The sequence below is a fragment of the Oncorhynchus clarkii genome, chromosome 7 (assembly GCF_045791955.1).
Source record: "Oncorhynchus clarkii lewisi isolate Uvic-CL-2024 chromosome 7, UVic_Ocla_1.0, whole genome shotgun sequence".
NCBI lineage: Eukaryota > Metazoa > Chordata > Actinopteri > Salmoniformes > Salmonidae > Oncorhynchus > Oncorhynchus clarkii.
In genome coordinates, this window is record NC_092153.1 from 34616898 (window position 1) to 34632381 (window position 15484).

The window sequence follows — 15484 nt, forward strand, 5'->3', positions numbered from 1 at the left end:
GGTTATCTCTTAATAATTTCAGAAGGAATTTGCAATCCAAGATATGTCATTTTCTGTGGTTTCCAAGAAAACGGCTGGTGTAAGATTGGGTTCTGCATAGCTGCCCTGTTAAAAGGCATAATTATACTCTTCGATAGGTTTATTTTATATCCTGAAAACGTTCCATATTCTTTCAGGATGTCAACTAATGTTTGGAGTGAAATTTCAGGTTTAGTGAGGTAAAGTAATATGTCATCTGCATATAGTGAGACCAGATGTTCATGCCCACCTATACGAACACCACAGATGGATGGATGAGATCTAAAAGCTTCTGCCAGTGGCTCTATAGCCAAAGAAAAAAGGAGAGGACTAGTGGGACAACCCTGTCTTGTGCCACGTGATAGGGAGAAATGTGAGGAAGTGTTTCCATTTGTCAGGATCTGATCTACCGGACATTTGTACAGTAATCTAATCAGACCAACATACAATATTCATCCTTTGTAAAACTTCAAACAGGTAGTTCCATTCTATGCGGTAAAAAGCTTTTTCCGCATCTAATGAAGCCGCCACTGCAGGTTCTTGGTCATTCTCTACATAATGCATAATATTAAATCATCTTCTGATATTATCAGGAGTTGAGCGGTTTCTTACAAAGCCTGTTTGGTCCATATCAACCAAGTCCGGAAGAACCTTATTCAGTCTAAGAGCTATGAGTTTCACAAGAATCTTATATTAAGTGTTTAATAGAGATATTGCTCTATACGACACACAAAGCAGAGGATCTTTCCCAGGTTTTAACAAAACTGTGATCAGTGCCTGTTCAAGTGTGTCTGGGAGCTTTTATGTCTCTATGGCATATTTATACATACTGCAAAGAGGCTCAATTAGTTTGGGTCAAAAGGATCGATAGAATTCAATAGGGAATCCGTCTAACCCTGGTGATTTTCCACCACTGGTGTTGAAAATGGATTCCCTAATTTCCTCTGGTGTAATCTCTTTCTCCAAGTGCTCTCTATCCTCATCAGTTCAAGTCTGTAAATTGAGTTTGTTCAAAAACGCATGCATTGTGGCAGGGGCATCCCCTACAGACTTGTACAGTGTTTCATAAAACTCCGTGAAGACTAGACTAATTTCCTCAGGACTGGGAACAACTGTGTTATTGGGCAGGTTAATAGAGCTAATAACTCTGCTAGCATCCTCTCGTTTTATATGCCAAGCAAGCAACTTTCCTGCTTTATCTCCATGTTCATAGTAGTTTTGTTTTGTTCTCTTAAGAGCATTTTTTCGCTATATGGGTCGTCAGGGTGTTATATTCCAATCGCTTTGAGTCTAGTTTTTGTAGAGTTGAGTCGTAAAATGTTACACTATGTTCATTTTCCAGATCTCCAATTTCATTCTCCAACGAATCTACTTGAGCCTTAAACATCTTACGAGCACCTGAACTAAAGGATATGATTTGCCCCCTCAGATATGCAAGGGAAGCTTCCCATAAAATTAGGGGGGAGGCAGAGTTGTTATTGGTGCAAAAAATATGTCTATGAGTGTTCAGAAATGTTACAAATGTGCGATTATTTAGTAAGTATTTGCCAAACCTCCATCTTCCTGGGGGTGGCTGTGCTCGACTGACTGGTACTGAAGCCAGCAGGGCAGAATGATCTGATATACATCTTGGTAAGTACTTACACCCAGTAGTTAAACTTCCCTTGGCTGCAGGAATAAGAAATAAGTCAATTCTAGAGTAACTGTTATGGACTGGGAGTAAAATGACTATTCTTTAACCTTTTGGTTGTGAAATCTCCAAGTCCAAAATGTTTCATTTCCCAGATTTTAGCTGCCTGTGTGAGGTTGATACTATTAGAGGAAGATCGATCACTGGAAGGGTCCAGTACCAAGTTAAAATCCCCTGCCATTATTATCTCTGATGATGGGCACGTTAACTTCAAACTAGATGTCTTGGTAAAATTTAGGATCATCATGGTTAGGCCCATTCACATTCACAATGGTAATGGGCTCAGTGTTAATGAAATCTTGAATGATCACAAACCTTCTCCCTTTGAATTTAATCTGAGATTGTATCTGAAAGGGGCAATGCTTATTAATGAGTATGGCCACCCCTCTTGCCCTAGAGGTGAAAGATGAATAGTACACTTGACCCACCCACTCTCTCTTCAGTTTATCATGCTCAAAGTCAGTTAGGTGTGTCTCCTGAAGAAGAGCTATATCAACCTTATGCTGCTTTAGATCATTCAGAATGCGTTTGCGCTTGACTGGGCATTTAGTACCTTAATGTTAAGTGTCATAAATGTATAGTTATTTAGGTGCCGACATCTTTAAAGAAAATAAGAGATAGGGAAAAAGAAAGAAACAAAATTGCATTGAGTGTATACAACTTCTACAAAATGAAATTATGAAAGTATAAAGTAGTTAACATCTCGTGAGCTAATACCCTGACCCTACCACAAACCCACCCAACCCCCTTCCCAACTGAGGGAGTTAAAGAACCCATACCATTAGACGCTAGTCTTTAAGTTAGATGTACCTGCTATGCATAGCATCGCTCGAATTTGGTTAATTCTAAAATATAAGTACATGGAATTAGAAGTACATGTATCAGAAATTGTATAATATAAATATTGTCACCCCAACATTGTCATATAATTATAAAAACACAGTTTATACAGGTTTTATATCCAATTTTTGGTATATATAGCCTCAAATATACAGTGCATTTGGAAAGTATTCAGACCCCTTGACTTTTTCTAACTTTTGTTACATTACAGCCTTATTCTAAAATGTATTAAATCGTTTTTTTTCTTTATCAATCTACACACAATACCCCATAAAGTATAAAAAAACATTTTTACAAATGTATTAAACATAAAAATTGGAAATATCACATTTACAGTACATAAGTATTCAGACCCGCTTTGTTAAAGCACCTTTGTCAGCGATTACAGCCTTGAGTCTGCTTGGGTATGATGCTACAAGCTTGTCATACCTGCATTTGAGGAGTTTCTCCCATTCTTCTCTGCAGATCCTCTCAAGCTTTGTCAGGTTGGACGGAGAGCGTCGCTGCACAGATATTTTCAGGTCTCTCCAGAGATGTTTGATCGGGTTCAAGTCCGGGCTCTGGCTGGGCCACTTAAGGACATTCAGAGACTTGTCCCAAAGCCACTCCTGCGTTGTCTTGGCTGTGTGCTAAGGGTCATTGTCCTTTTGGAAGGTAAACCTTCACCCCAGTCTGAGGTCCTGAGTGCTCTGGAGCAGGTTTTCATTCAGGATCTCTATGTAATTTGATCCGTTCATCTTTCCCTCAATCCTGAATAGTCTCCCAGTCCCTGCCACTGAAAAACATCCCCACAGCACAATGCTGCCACCACCATGCTTGGGGATTGTGCCAAGTTTTCTCCAGATGTGACGCTTGGCATTCAGGCCAGAAAGTTCAACTTTGTTTCATCAGACCAGATCATTTTGTTACTCATGGTCTGCTGTGCGTCTTCTGTTTCCCAGTACCCTCTGTATACATCCCAGTTTTCATGTGTCCAGAATTAAACCTGTCTAACAGCCCTTTATCTCCTGGACCTAGCCCTCATTGCTGAATTCCACCGCCGGCACCCCGGTCAACCAGGTCTTTGTGCTTGTCTCCACCCCCCTCCAGGTGTCGCCCATCTTCCCCATTATCCCCGGGGCATTTATACCTGTGTTCTTTGTTTGTCTGTTGGCAGGTCTTTTCAGTTCTTACCAGTGTGCTTTCCCGTCTTCCTTTTTCTGAAGTTCGGTTTCCCAGTTTTCCCGGTTCTGACTATTCTGCCTGCCTTGACCCCGAGCCTGCCTGCCGTCCTGTACCTGCCTGACACTGACCTGATCCCGAACCCCTGCCTGCTCAACCTTCCCTTTGCCTGCCTTGTGTTTACAATAAATAATCAGAGAACTGTACTATACGCCTCCTTTGTCTGCATCTGGGTCATATCCTGAGTTGTGATAATGAGGTTATTTTACCCATTGGTCAAAATATGCATTTTTGATTGGACACACTACAAACTGGTACTCATATTACAGAGAAAGTGGTAAAGCTTCATACACATGAAACATTATAGAGGTTTAAAGGTCCAAAATGTTCCAACATCAATTAATTATTTCTCAATTATGCTTTAAGATACAAATGTCAAATATATTGTATGTCATCAACCCTTCCTCCAAAGGACGCTTCTTTGGATACAATTTCTAGCAAATCATGTTTTTTCTTTTGAATGTTGTGTGAGGAATTATCCCTGTAGCCTATCGGCATTAGGCCTATGGGCTTATCCAAGTGCTAGCTAGCCAATGTCTGTTTTCATTTGAATTACATTACTACGGACTTTGGGATGTTTTTCACAAACAGTGACCAAAGAGGAGGCTATTATTTTTAAATTACTTACTGTTGTTTATTTTACTTAACAAGCGCTTGGAAATTATGTCTGTAATGAAAATGCTATAAAAGTTGTATATACAGCTGAAGTCGGACGTTTACAAACAACTTAGCCAAATACATTTAAACTCAGTTTTTCACAATTCCTGACATTTAATCAGAGCAAAAATCCCCTGTCTTAGGTCAATTAGGATCAACACTTTATTTTAAGAACGTGAAATGTCAGAATAATAGTAGAGAGAATGATTTATTTCAGCCTTTGTTTCTTTCATCACATTCCCAGTGGGTCAGAAGTTCACATACACTCAATTAGTATTAGTTACGACTTCTAGGAGTAGTGGGTGCGGAGTCAGGCGCAGAGAGCAGAGGGTTAAGGACAACCGTATTTATTCCGGTCACAGAAAGGTCACGCCAAAACACCAGGCGCATACAATGACCGGCCCAAAAACAGGACACAAACAGTCCGGAGAAAATACAAAAATAACACATCCACAAAACGAACAGAGATACAAGCCTGCACAAAAGCAGGCGGGCATAACCGGCTTAAATAGCCCTAACCAAACCCCAAACAAGAAACAGGTGTAACCAATAAGACAAAACCAACAGAAAAGGAAAAGGGGATCGGTGGCAGCTAGTAGACCGGTGAAGACGACCTCTGAGCGCCGCACAAACAGGAAGAGGAGCCACCTTCGGTGGAAGTCGTGACAGTATTTGGTAGCATTGCCTTTAAATTGTTTAACTTGGGTCAAACATTCCAGGTGGCCTTTCACAAGCTTCCCACAAAAAGTTGGGTGAATTTTGGCTCATTCCTCTTGACAGAGCTGGTGTAACTGAGTCAGGTTTGTAGGCCTCCTTGCTCGCATACACTTTTCCAGTTCTGCCCACATATTTTCTATGGGATTGAGGTCAGGGCTTTGTGATGGCCACTCCAATATCTTGACTTTGTTGTCCTTAAGACATTTTGCCACAGCTTGGAAGTATGCTTGGGGTCATTGTCCATTTGGAAGACCCATTTGCGACCAAGCTTTAACTTCCTGATTAATGTCTTGAGATGTCGCTTCAATAAAAAAAGGGCAATCTTTGCTCATGTGCAGTTGCAAACCGTAGTCTGGCTTTTTTTATGGAGGTTTTGGAGCAGTGGCTTCTTCCTTGCTGAGCGGCCTTTCAGGTTATGTCGATATAGGACTCGTTTTACTGTGGATATGGATACATTTGTACCTGTTTCCTCCAGCATCTCCACAAGGTCTTTTGCTGTGGTTCTGGGATTGATTTGCACTTTTTGCACCAAAGTACGTTCATCTCTAGGAGACAGAACACATCTCCTTCCTGAGCGGTATGATGGCGGCGTGGTTCCATGGTGTTTATACTTGCGTAATATTTTTTGTACAGGTGAACGTGGTACCTTCAGGCGTTTGGAAATTGCTCACAAGGATGGACCAGACTTGTGGAGGTCTACAATTTTTTTCTGAGGTCTTGGTTGATTTCTTTTGATTTTCCCATGATGTCAAGCAAAGAGGCACTGAGGTTGAAGGTAGGCCTTGAAATACATCCAACTGACTGAAATTATGTCAATTAGCCTATCATAAGCTTCTAAAGCCATGATATAATTTTCTGGAATTTCCCAAGATGTTTAAAGGTACAGTCAACTTCTGACCCACTGGAATTGTGATACACTGAATTATAAGTGAAATAATCTGTCTGTAAACAGTTGTTGGAAAAATTACTTGTGTCATGCACAAAGTAGATGTCGTAACCGACTTGCCAAAACTATAGTTTGAAAAAACAAGACAGTTGTGGAGTGCTTGAAAAATGAGTTTTAATGACTCCAACCTTGTATGTACAGTGCCTTGCGAAAGTATTCGGCCCCCTTGAACTTTGCGACCTTTTGCCATTTCAGGCTTCAAACATAAAGAATCAACAACAAGTGGGACACAATCATGAAGTGGAACGACATTTATTGGATATTTCAAACTTTTTTAACAAATCAAAAATTGGGCGTGCAAAATTATTCAGCCCCTTTACTTTCAGTGCAGCAAACTCTCTCCAGAAGTTCAGTGAGGATCTCTGAATGATCCAATGTTGACCTAAATGACTAATGATGATAAATACAATCCACCTGTGTGTAATCAAGTCTCCGTATAAATGCACCTGCACTGTGATAGACTCAGAGGTCCGTTAAAAGCGCAGAGAGCATCATGAAGAACAAGGAACACACCAGGCAGGTCCGAGATAATGTTGTGAAGAAGTTTAAAGCCGGATTTGGATACAAAAAGATTTCCCAAGCTTTAAACATCCCAAGGAGCACTGTGCAAGCGATAATATTGAAATGGAAGGAGTATCAGACCACTGCAAATCTACCAAGACCTGGCCGTCCCTCTAAACTTTCAGCTCATACAAGGAGAAGACTGATCAGAGATGCAGCCAAGAGGCCCATGATCACTCTGGATGAACTGCAGAGATCTACAGCTGAGGTGGGAGACTCTGTCCATAGGACAACAATCAGTCGTATATTGCCCAAATCTGGCCTTTATGGAAGAGTGGCAAGAAGAAAGCCATTTCTTAAAGATATCCATAAAAAGTGTCGTTTAAAGTTTGCCACAAGCCACCTGGGAGACACACCAAACATGTGGAAGAAGGTGCTCTGGTCAGAAGAAACCAAAATTGAACTTTTTGGCAACAATGCAAAACGTTATGTTTGGCGTAAAAGCAACACAGCTCATCACCCTGAACACACCATCCCCAGTGTCAAACATGGTGGTGGCAGCATCATGGTTTGGGCCTGCTTTTCTTCAGCAGGGACAGGGAAGATGGTTAAAATTGATGGGAAGATGGATGGAGCCAAATACAGGACCATTCTGGAAGAAAACCTGATGGAGTCTGCAAAAGACCTGAGACTGGGACGGAGATTTGTCTTCCAACAAGACAATGATCCAAAACATAAAGCAAAATCTACAATGGAATGGTTCAAAAATAAACATATCCAGGTGTTAGAATGGCCAAGTCAAAGTCCAGCTCTGAATCCAATCGAGAATCTGTGGAAAGAACTGAAAACTGCTGTTCACAAATGCTCTCCATCCAACCTCACTGAGCTCGAGCTGTTTTGCAAGGAGGAATGGGAAAAAATGTCAGTCTCTCGATGTGCAAAACTGATAGAGACATACCCCAAGCGACTTACAGCTGTAATCGCAGCAAAAGGTGGCGCTACAAAGTATTAACTTAAGGGGGCTGAATAATTTTGCACGCCCAATTTTTCAGTTTTTGATTTGTTAAAAAAGTTTGAAATATCCAATAAATGTCGTTCCACTTCATGATTGTGTCCCACTTGTTGTTGATTCTTCACAAAAAAATACAGTTTTATATCTTTATGTTTGAAGCCTGAAATGTGGCAAAAGGTCGCAAAGTTCAAGGGGGCCGAATACTTTCTCAAGGCACTGTAAACTTCCGACTTCAACTGTGTATATAGTTTTTTACATTTCCATTTCCATTGCAAGAGTAGGGGACAGACAAGCACAATCCACTGAGAAACCTTTGACGGGACAAAATGTCTGTTTTTTTGTCTCTGGGCCCTGTCACTTCTGCCACACCAGAAGTATTCCATACAAAAGAAACATAATATTTCTACCAAACATAGTGTCAATAAAGTTCTGTAAAGCACATTAGCTTGTCTTGGTAAATAGATAATCTGTCTGTGTTCAACACAGTTCTGAAGGTTATTTAGCTCTGTGAGCTGTGACAGGCAGCCTCGGTCTTAAGAAACACAGCGTGCCAGTGACCAGTACTCGATACAGACGCACTGCAGCACAAAACACAATTCACTTGAATCCCTTCAGCATGCACCTGTATGGGTGCATACACCTGCGAGAAAAAGCTATTAGCTATCCAATATTCACAAGTAAGTTGATGCTAGAAACATGGTTGACTAACGTTACTTGTCTAGCAAGTTAGCTAGCTAGTTCGTTTGGAACTGTATCAAGTGCAAGCAAGATTTTTATCAGATGAGTTTATTTAAATATTTCCAGCCACAGTAGCGAAAGGGAAAGGGCGCAGGGACAAGAGGAGAACAGGGACAAGAGTGTCAACTTGGCTAGCTAACGTCAAATCAGCCTGAATTAAATGAAACTTTCTTTAGTTAGCTAACTCTTTAAAAGCTTAAGCTTCAGTTTTTATAACAAGTGTATGGCTTACTTTACCAGACAGGAGTGAGGTAGGGATGCATGAGGGATAGAATGGAGGAGATGAGAGAGCCAGGAGTGGAGATGGAAGGAGAAAATGAGAGAGGGGAGCAGAGAGAATGAGAAAAGAGGAGTAGATAAAAAAAAGGAGAGGATAGGAGGGAGGAGTAAGGTCAAGTGTGCACCACCGGCAATCCGGATGCGACCTAAGGTGGCTTAAAATTGAACTGAAGCCGTGGATATATAATACGCCACATGGTTAGTCAAATTTCCTTTAATTAGGCTAAGGGCTAAAAAAATGTGGCATATTTAATCTGTACTAGTCTACAGCATTATGTGTTTATTTCTGAGCTAACTCCACCAGGACCTCGATGACCCAATGGGTCTGGTTGCATCCAACATCAAGGAGGAGAGGGAGAGGCCAGGTGGAGAAGACCAAGACCAGGGAGCAGTTCTGGGTTTGGTTCAGAGAGGAGGTAAAAACATTTGTTTTCAAATGCTGTGATGAAACCAATGTTACATAAGGTGTGTTGGATAAACTAAAACAAACAGCTATTAATCACTTATTTTCTGCTTTGTGCTGTAATTAGGTCATGGATCCATATCTTGTTGGCCTCCAGGACAGCCTAGACTGGAGGTTCCAACACCTGGAGATTCTGTGGACCTTCAGTGTGTTGGGACCTCAGTCTGCGTTCTGTAGTGAGAGGATACGCACCTTTAACCTGACCCTCCTCTCCAGGCAGTTATTGCAAGTGCTAGAGGCTGCTGTGCTGTAAGAGTGGCCCTCTTACAAGCAACATGTGCTTGTTGGATCATTCAAGGTATGGCATGAGTGTGACAATCTTTTGAAGAGGACATTTTTGGCCAGTGTTGCCCAACCCTTTGCCCAACCCTGTTGAACTACCACTCTGTTGGCTCTTCTTTAATGTTGTACATATTTTTGTTTTTCATGTATTTCAGGGGTTGGACCAGCGGACGACAATGTCAAAGCTGACCTCGCAGTTTGATGAGTGGGGGCAGTCTACCCCTGCCTTAGCCAGCTGGCAGCAATTGCACTGACTTTACCAGTGTCTTACGTTAATTGTGAGAGGGACTTCTCTGCAATGAAACGAGTAAGAACATTTCAACGTGAAAGTAGATCCTCTTTGTCCCTCTCCCATCTCTTATTATTCTTTCTGTTATTGCAGGTCAAAACAGACTTGAGGAACAGACTGCAGGGAGGGCATCTAGCCGCCTGCATGCAGCTCTCCATCAACGGCTCCCCCATCAAGGAGCTCAATTACAGGAGGGTGTTGGAAATCTTTTTACAGAAGCCCAGAAGAAAAAAGTTATCTGACAAAAGCTGTAATGTCAAAACAAGGTTTTTGGCAGAACCTGGAAAGAGATTTCCAACACCCTACTTTTATGATTAACATTAATTAGTGGGCTCTAATTCATGTTCAGTCAAATGTTCCTGTTAATTTTGTCAAGCTAAACTTTTTTATTTCAGAACAAAGGTCTCTGTTATGTTTCTTTAGATAGCTGCAGCACTCAATGGTTTATTTGAGTTTTCTTCCTTTTAAAAAGTTACGAAAACCAATATTTTCAGTACTTATAAATACTTTGTTATGGGGGTGAGGACCTCGGAATCCCCCCAAAAGATGGGACCAACCCTTAAACCCCCACTAACTTTTCCCCCACAGCTAACACATTTTCCAGGGGAAACACTGGTGTGTACTAAATAGTTTTTCTTCCAGAAAAGAAAAGAGATGGGATAGCATCACCCATTTCAGTCTATATGGATCGGTAATGCTATCATCTCAACTTTTAAGGAGAAATACTACTTAGCTTATAAATGCATAACAACACTTTGATAGTCTGTTGGTGTGTAACTTGGTTGTGTGTAGCCTGTTTACAGTGTGTGTGTGTGTAGCCTGTTCTTTACTTGACTTTGTCCATGAGGTTGATGTATTGCTTCAGCTCCCATCCCACCTGGGACAACAGTCTCTTATCCTCCTGCTGAAGCCCTATAGCAGGGACACAGTTCTCAAAGAACTTACTGACAAACACCAGCTCTGAGAGAGGGACAAGGGAGGGGAGTGAGAGAGAGAGAGAGAGAGAGAGAGAGAAGAGAGAGAGAGAGAGAGAGAAAGAAGGCGGATAAGAGTTCATCACCTCCTTACCATTCCCAATGTGTTGACTTCAGCGCTTAGATGGGGCTAAATGATTTATTCCAATACTTATAATTTATTAATGACTTAATATAAATTAATCAGCTACTAGCCAGATACTTAAACTACTTGAATAATAGATTAGTAATTTCCAGGTTTAGACACTCAGTTCTTGGTACACTGCTTTCTCCTGACCTGGAAAAACTTCTGACCCTTCAGTATCTGAGTTCTAGCTTTCTCACTACCTGTTGATGAAGTTGCCCAGGTTGTTGAGCAGTTCAGAGTTGTTCTAGGTGGCCATGTCTGAGCCCTAGTATAGTATAGCACTCTCCCTACCTGTTGATAAAGTCTTGTCGAAGCCTTAGCGCTCTCCCTAGCCCTAGCTCTAACGCTCTCCCTACCTATGCGTTATATGAAGGTCTGGTTCTACTAACCTGTTGATGATGTTGCCCAGGTTATTGAGCAGTTCAGAATTTATCTTCATGGCCATGTCGGCCCAGGAGAAGGCAGAGTCCTGTCCCTCGGGGCGGAGGAAGAGCAGGTAGAAACGCACACGTCAGATGGGATGCCTGTTTCCTTGGCCATGTCACCAAACACACCACTTAATCTTAGAGAACTTGTGTCCTCGTAGTTCAGATACTCTGAGCTAAATTCATATAGATTGATTTAAATTAAACTCCTTGAGCTTATTCAGAGCAATTAACAATTCAAGTGCATTCAACTAAAGGAGGTGTAAGAACCACATGACTAGCGTTGCAAGTCTTCGAAAATAGAGAATTTAGCAACAATCACATAGCTAGAATAATAAAATAAGAATTGTGCTTCATAAATGTACTGGACTGTCTGGTGTATGTGTGTGTTACCTGTAGGTACCAGGTGCTTGACCAGAGCAGGGGGACACAACACCGTGTAACGGTTATACAGCTCTACCTGGCCGTCAAATACAGGAATGATATGTTTTAATACAATTCCATCTAGCGGCAGACAGAGGAATGACATGTTATAATACAATTCCATCTGGCGGCAGACAGAGGAATGACAGGTGTGAACATGTCTGGACCAAAGCAGATGAGTTGAGCGGTTGTAAATCCCGCTCATCGCTCATGGATGCGCACCACTTCATGTGATTTCCTACCACTCTGCTAAAAATGCTCTGCGCTCACAGGAAAAAAAGCTGCTGCTCCAAATTCACGCCATTCATTAAAATCACAATTGAACCAACACACATCTATTGTTGTGACTACCTGAACCTACCAACTGTTTTTTAAGTATTGAAAACAAAGCATATGGATTTGAGTGAAAAGTATTTGAAAGCATTCAAAGAATTTGAAAAATATAAAAATATATACAGAAAGCATTCTAAGACAGAAATGAGGCATGCAAGACAAGAAAAGAAATCCCTCCTTGTCGTTGTGAACCAAATGACCAAACGCCTAATCCTACAAACTGAACTATCATAAAAGCATTATAACAAATTATGAAGAGTATTTTCCAAACCATCAAAATCAGTCCTACTTGTCCAAAGAGTAGGGCCAGGGGTGGATTTGGAGTTTGGCAACTCTCTCACCTCCTCTCCCCCTTTTCTCTGTATAGCCGACCAAAGAGGACCACAATGGGAAAAAGGCTTTGTGTTGTCCTCAATTATTTTAAATGTAGTGTGAATTGTGTTTCTAAATGGTCAAATAAATCAAATAAAATCAGGCCTATATTAAGCATCTGAATCCTGATCTAGGATCAGTTAATTGCCTTTGAGAGCATAATGAATATGATTATGGACAGGGGTACCTGATTCTTGATCAGCACTCATACTCTGAGACACTTTATGAATACAGGCCCAGATGTCTTCTCCTACTTCAGGGCCAATGCATGGCTCTGTGCCTCTACCCTGACACTGGCCGTGGTGAGTAGCTGGCTGTCTCTGCATGTACGTCTTCAAAGCCTCAGCCATCAGTCCCTTCCCCGTCTGGGCTGCTGACTCGCAGGCTGCCTGCATGCTCAAACCAGTGATGCACCTTCATCTGCTCACCTATCATATATGAAGTGTCATAACATAACTCTTCATTTATTACACTTAAACTAAACTACTGTAGATCCATTGTTCACTTTAAAACACTTAACACTCACCTGACACCAGACTGCTGTCCGAGAGGATTGGGTAGAGGGCCGCCCAGAGAACAACGTCTGCCACTGAAACTATCTCCTACATAAAAACACAGAAGTTGAACTTACACTGTCTCAAAATGTAGGGACAGTTTCCCAGTTAAGCCCAGTCCTGGATTAAAAAGCTATTTCAATGGGGATTCTCCATTAAGCATGCTTTTTAGTCTAATACTAGGCTTAAAGTCTGTCTGGAAAACGAGCCCTTAGAGAATTATACATATATTTTTCACAAAGATGTGAAGGTGTGTGTTGAGTATACATACAGTAGCGAGAAATGGTGTGGACCTTTTGCTCTGGTCCAGGTAGCTGAGAGGTCCCTGTAGAGGAGCTTTGGTTCCTTTCCCCTGCAGCACCACCATGTGGAGGGCTTGCATCGGTGCAGGCCGGAGAGACAATAATAATAATAATAAATTAATATTTAACAATATAATTGTGTTTAATTCAAATAAAATACAGAACCAGTGATAGACACAGACGTTGCTATTTTGCAACATGATAAAAGTTATGATTTATGTATATGTTCAATACACATGTTTAAACTGATATCAGACATCCAATATACAGTTTATTTATGGGTGGTCAATGCTTAAATAAGCAAAGAGAAATGAGAGTCCATCATTACTTCAAGACATGAAGGTCAGTTAATGCGGAAAATGTCAAGAACTTTCAAAGTTTCTTCAAGTGCAGTCGTAAAAACCATCAAGCACTATGATGAAACTGGCTCTCATGAGGACCGCCACAGGAAAGGAAGACCCAGAGTTACCTCTGCTGCAGAGGATAAATTCATTTGAGTTACAGAAAATGTAGCCCAAATAGATGCTTCACAGAGTTCAAGTAACAGACACATCTCAACATCAACTGTTCAGAGGAGACTGTGTCAATCAGGTCTTCATGGTTGAATTGCTGCAAAGCACCACTACTAAAAGACACCAATAAGAAGAAGATACTTGCTTGGGCCAAGAAACACGAGCAATGTACATTAGACCGGTGGAAATCTGTCCTTTGGTCTGATGAACCCAAATCTTCGTGAGATGCAGAGTAGGTGAACGGAAGATCTCTGCATGTGTGGTTCCTCCGTGAAGCATGGAGGATTTGTGATGGTGTGGGGGTGTTTTTCTGTTGACACTGACAGTGATTTATTTAGAATTCAAGGCACACTTAACCAGCATGGCTACCACAGCATTCTGCAGCAATACTCCATCCCATCTGGTTTGCGCTTAGTGGGACTATCACTTGTTTTTCAACAGGACAATGACCCAAAACACACCTCCAGGCTGTGTAAGGGCTATTTGACCAATAAGGAGAGTGATGGAGTGCTGCATCAGATGACCTTGCCTCCAATCACCCGTCCTCCAATCACCCAACCTCAATTGAGGTTGGGTGAGAGAGTTTGGGATGAGTTGGACCACAGAGTAAAGTAAAAGCAGCCAACAAGTGCTCTGCATATGTGGGAACTCATATGTTGGAAAAACATTCCAGGTGAAGCTGGTTGAGAGAATGCCAAGAGTGTGCAAAGCTGTCATCAAGGCAAAGGGTGGCTACATTGAAGAATCTCAAATATAAAAATATATTTTGATTTGTTTAACACCTTTTTAGTTAATACACGATTCCATGTGTTATTTCACAGTTTTGATGTTTTCACTATTCTTCTACAATGTTGAAAATAGTAAAAATAAAGAAAAACCCTGCAATGAGGAGGAGTGTCCAAACTTTTGACTGGTACTGTAATAATAGATTAATTAAAAAAATATACACTGCCGTTCAAACGTTTGGGGTCACTTAGAAATGTTCTTGTTTTTGAAAGAAAAGCACATTTTTTATCCATTAAAATAACATCAAATTGATCAGAAATACAGTGTAGACATTGTTAATGTTGTAAATGACTATTGTAGCTGGAAACGGCTGATTTTTAATGGAACATCTACATAGGCGTACAGAGGCCCAATATCAGCAACCATCCCTCCTGTGTTCCAATGGCACTTTGGGTTGAGAAACAGACACCTCACAAGTCCTCAACTGACAGCTTCATTAAATAGTACCGCAAAACACCAGTCTCAACGTCAACAGTGAAAAGGCGACTCCGGGATGCTTGCCTTCTAGGCAGAGTTGTAAGACATATCTCAGACTGGCCAATAAAAATAAAAGATTAAGATGGGCAAAAGAACACAGACACTGGACAGAGGAACCCTAGAAGGCCAGCATCCCGGAGTCGCCTCTTCACTGTTGACGTTGAGACTGGTGTTTTGTGGGTACAACTTAATGAAGCTGCCAGTTGAGGACTTGTGAGGTGTCTGTTTCTCAAACTAGACACTCTAATGTACTTGTCCTCTTGCTCAGTTGTGCACCAAGGCCTCCCACTCCTCTTTCTATTCTGGTTTGAGCCAGTTTGCTCTGTTCTGTAAAGGGAGTAGTATGCAGCGTTGTATGAGATCTTCAGTTTCGTGGCAATTTCTCACATGGAACAGCCTTCATTTCTCAGAACTGTGCCGGTCTGTTTTGCTTAATATAAGGAATTTGAAAGGATTTCTACTTTTACTTATGATACTTAAGTATATTTAAAACCAAATACTTTTAATCATGTAGTATTTTACTGGGTGACTCACTTTTACTCGAGT

General features: G+C 41.2%; 1 pseudogene; it reads right to left on the reverse strand.

Annotated features, from left to right (window-relative positions):
- The window catches only part of LOC139412589 (methionine--tRNA ligase, cytoplasmic-like), a 31745-nt pseudogene extending 18382 nt beyond the window's left edge, over nt 1–13363 (reverse strand).
- Nucleotides 13364–15484: the final 2121 nt, after the last annotated feature.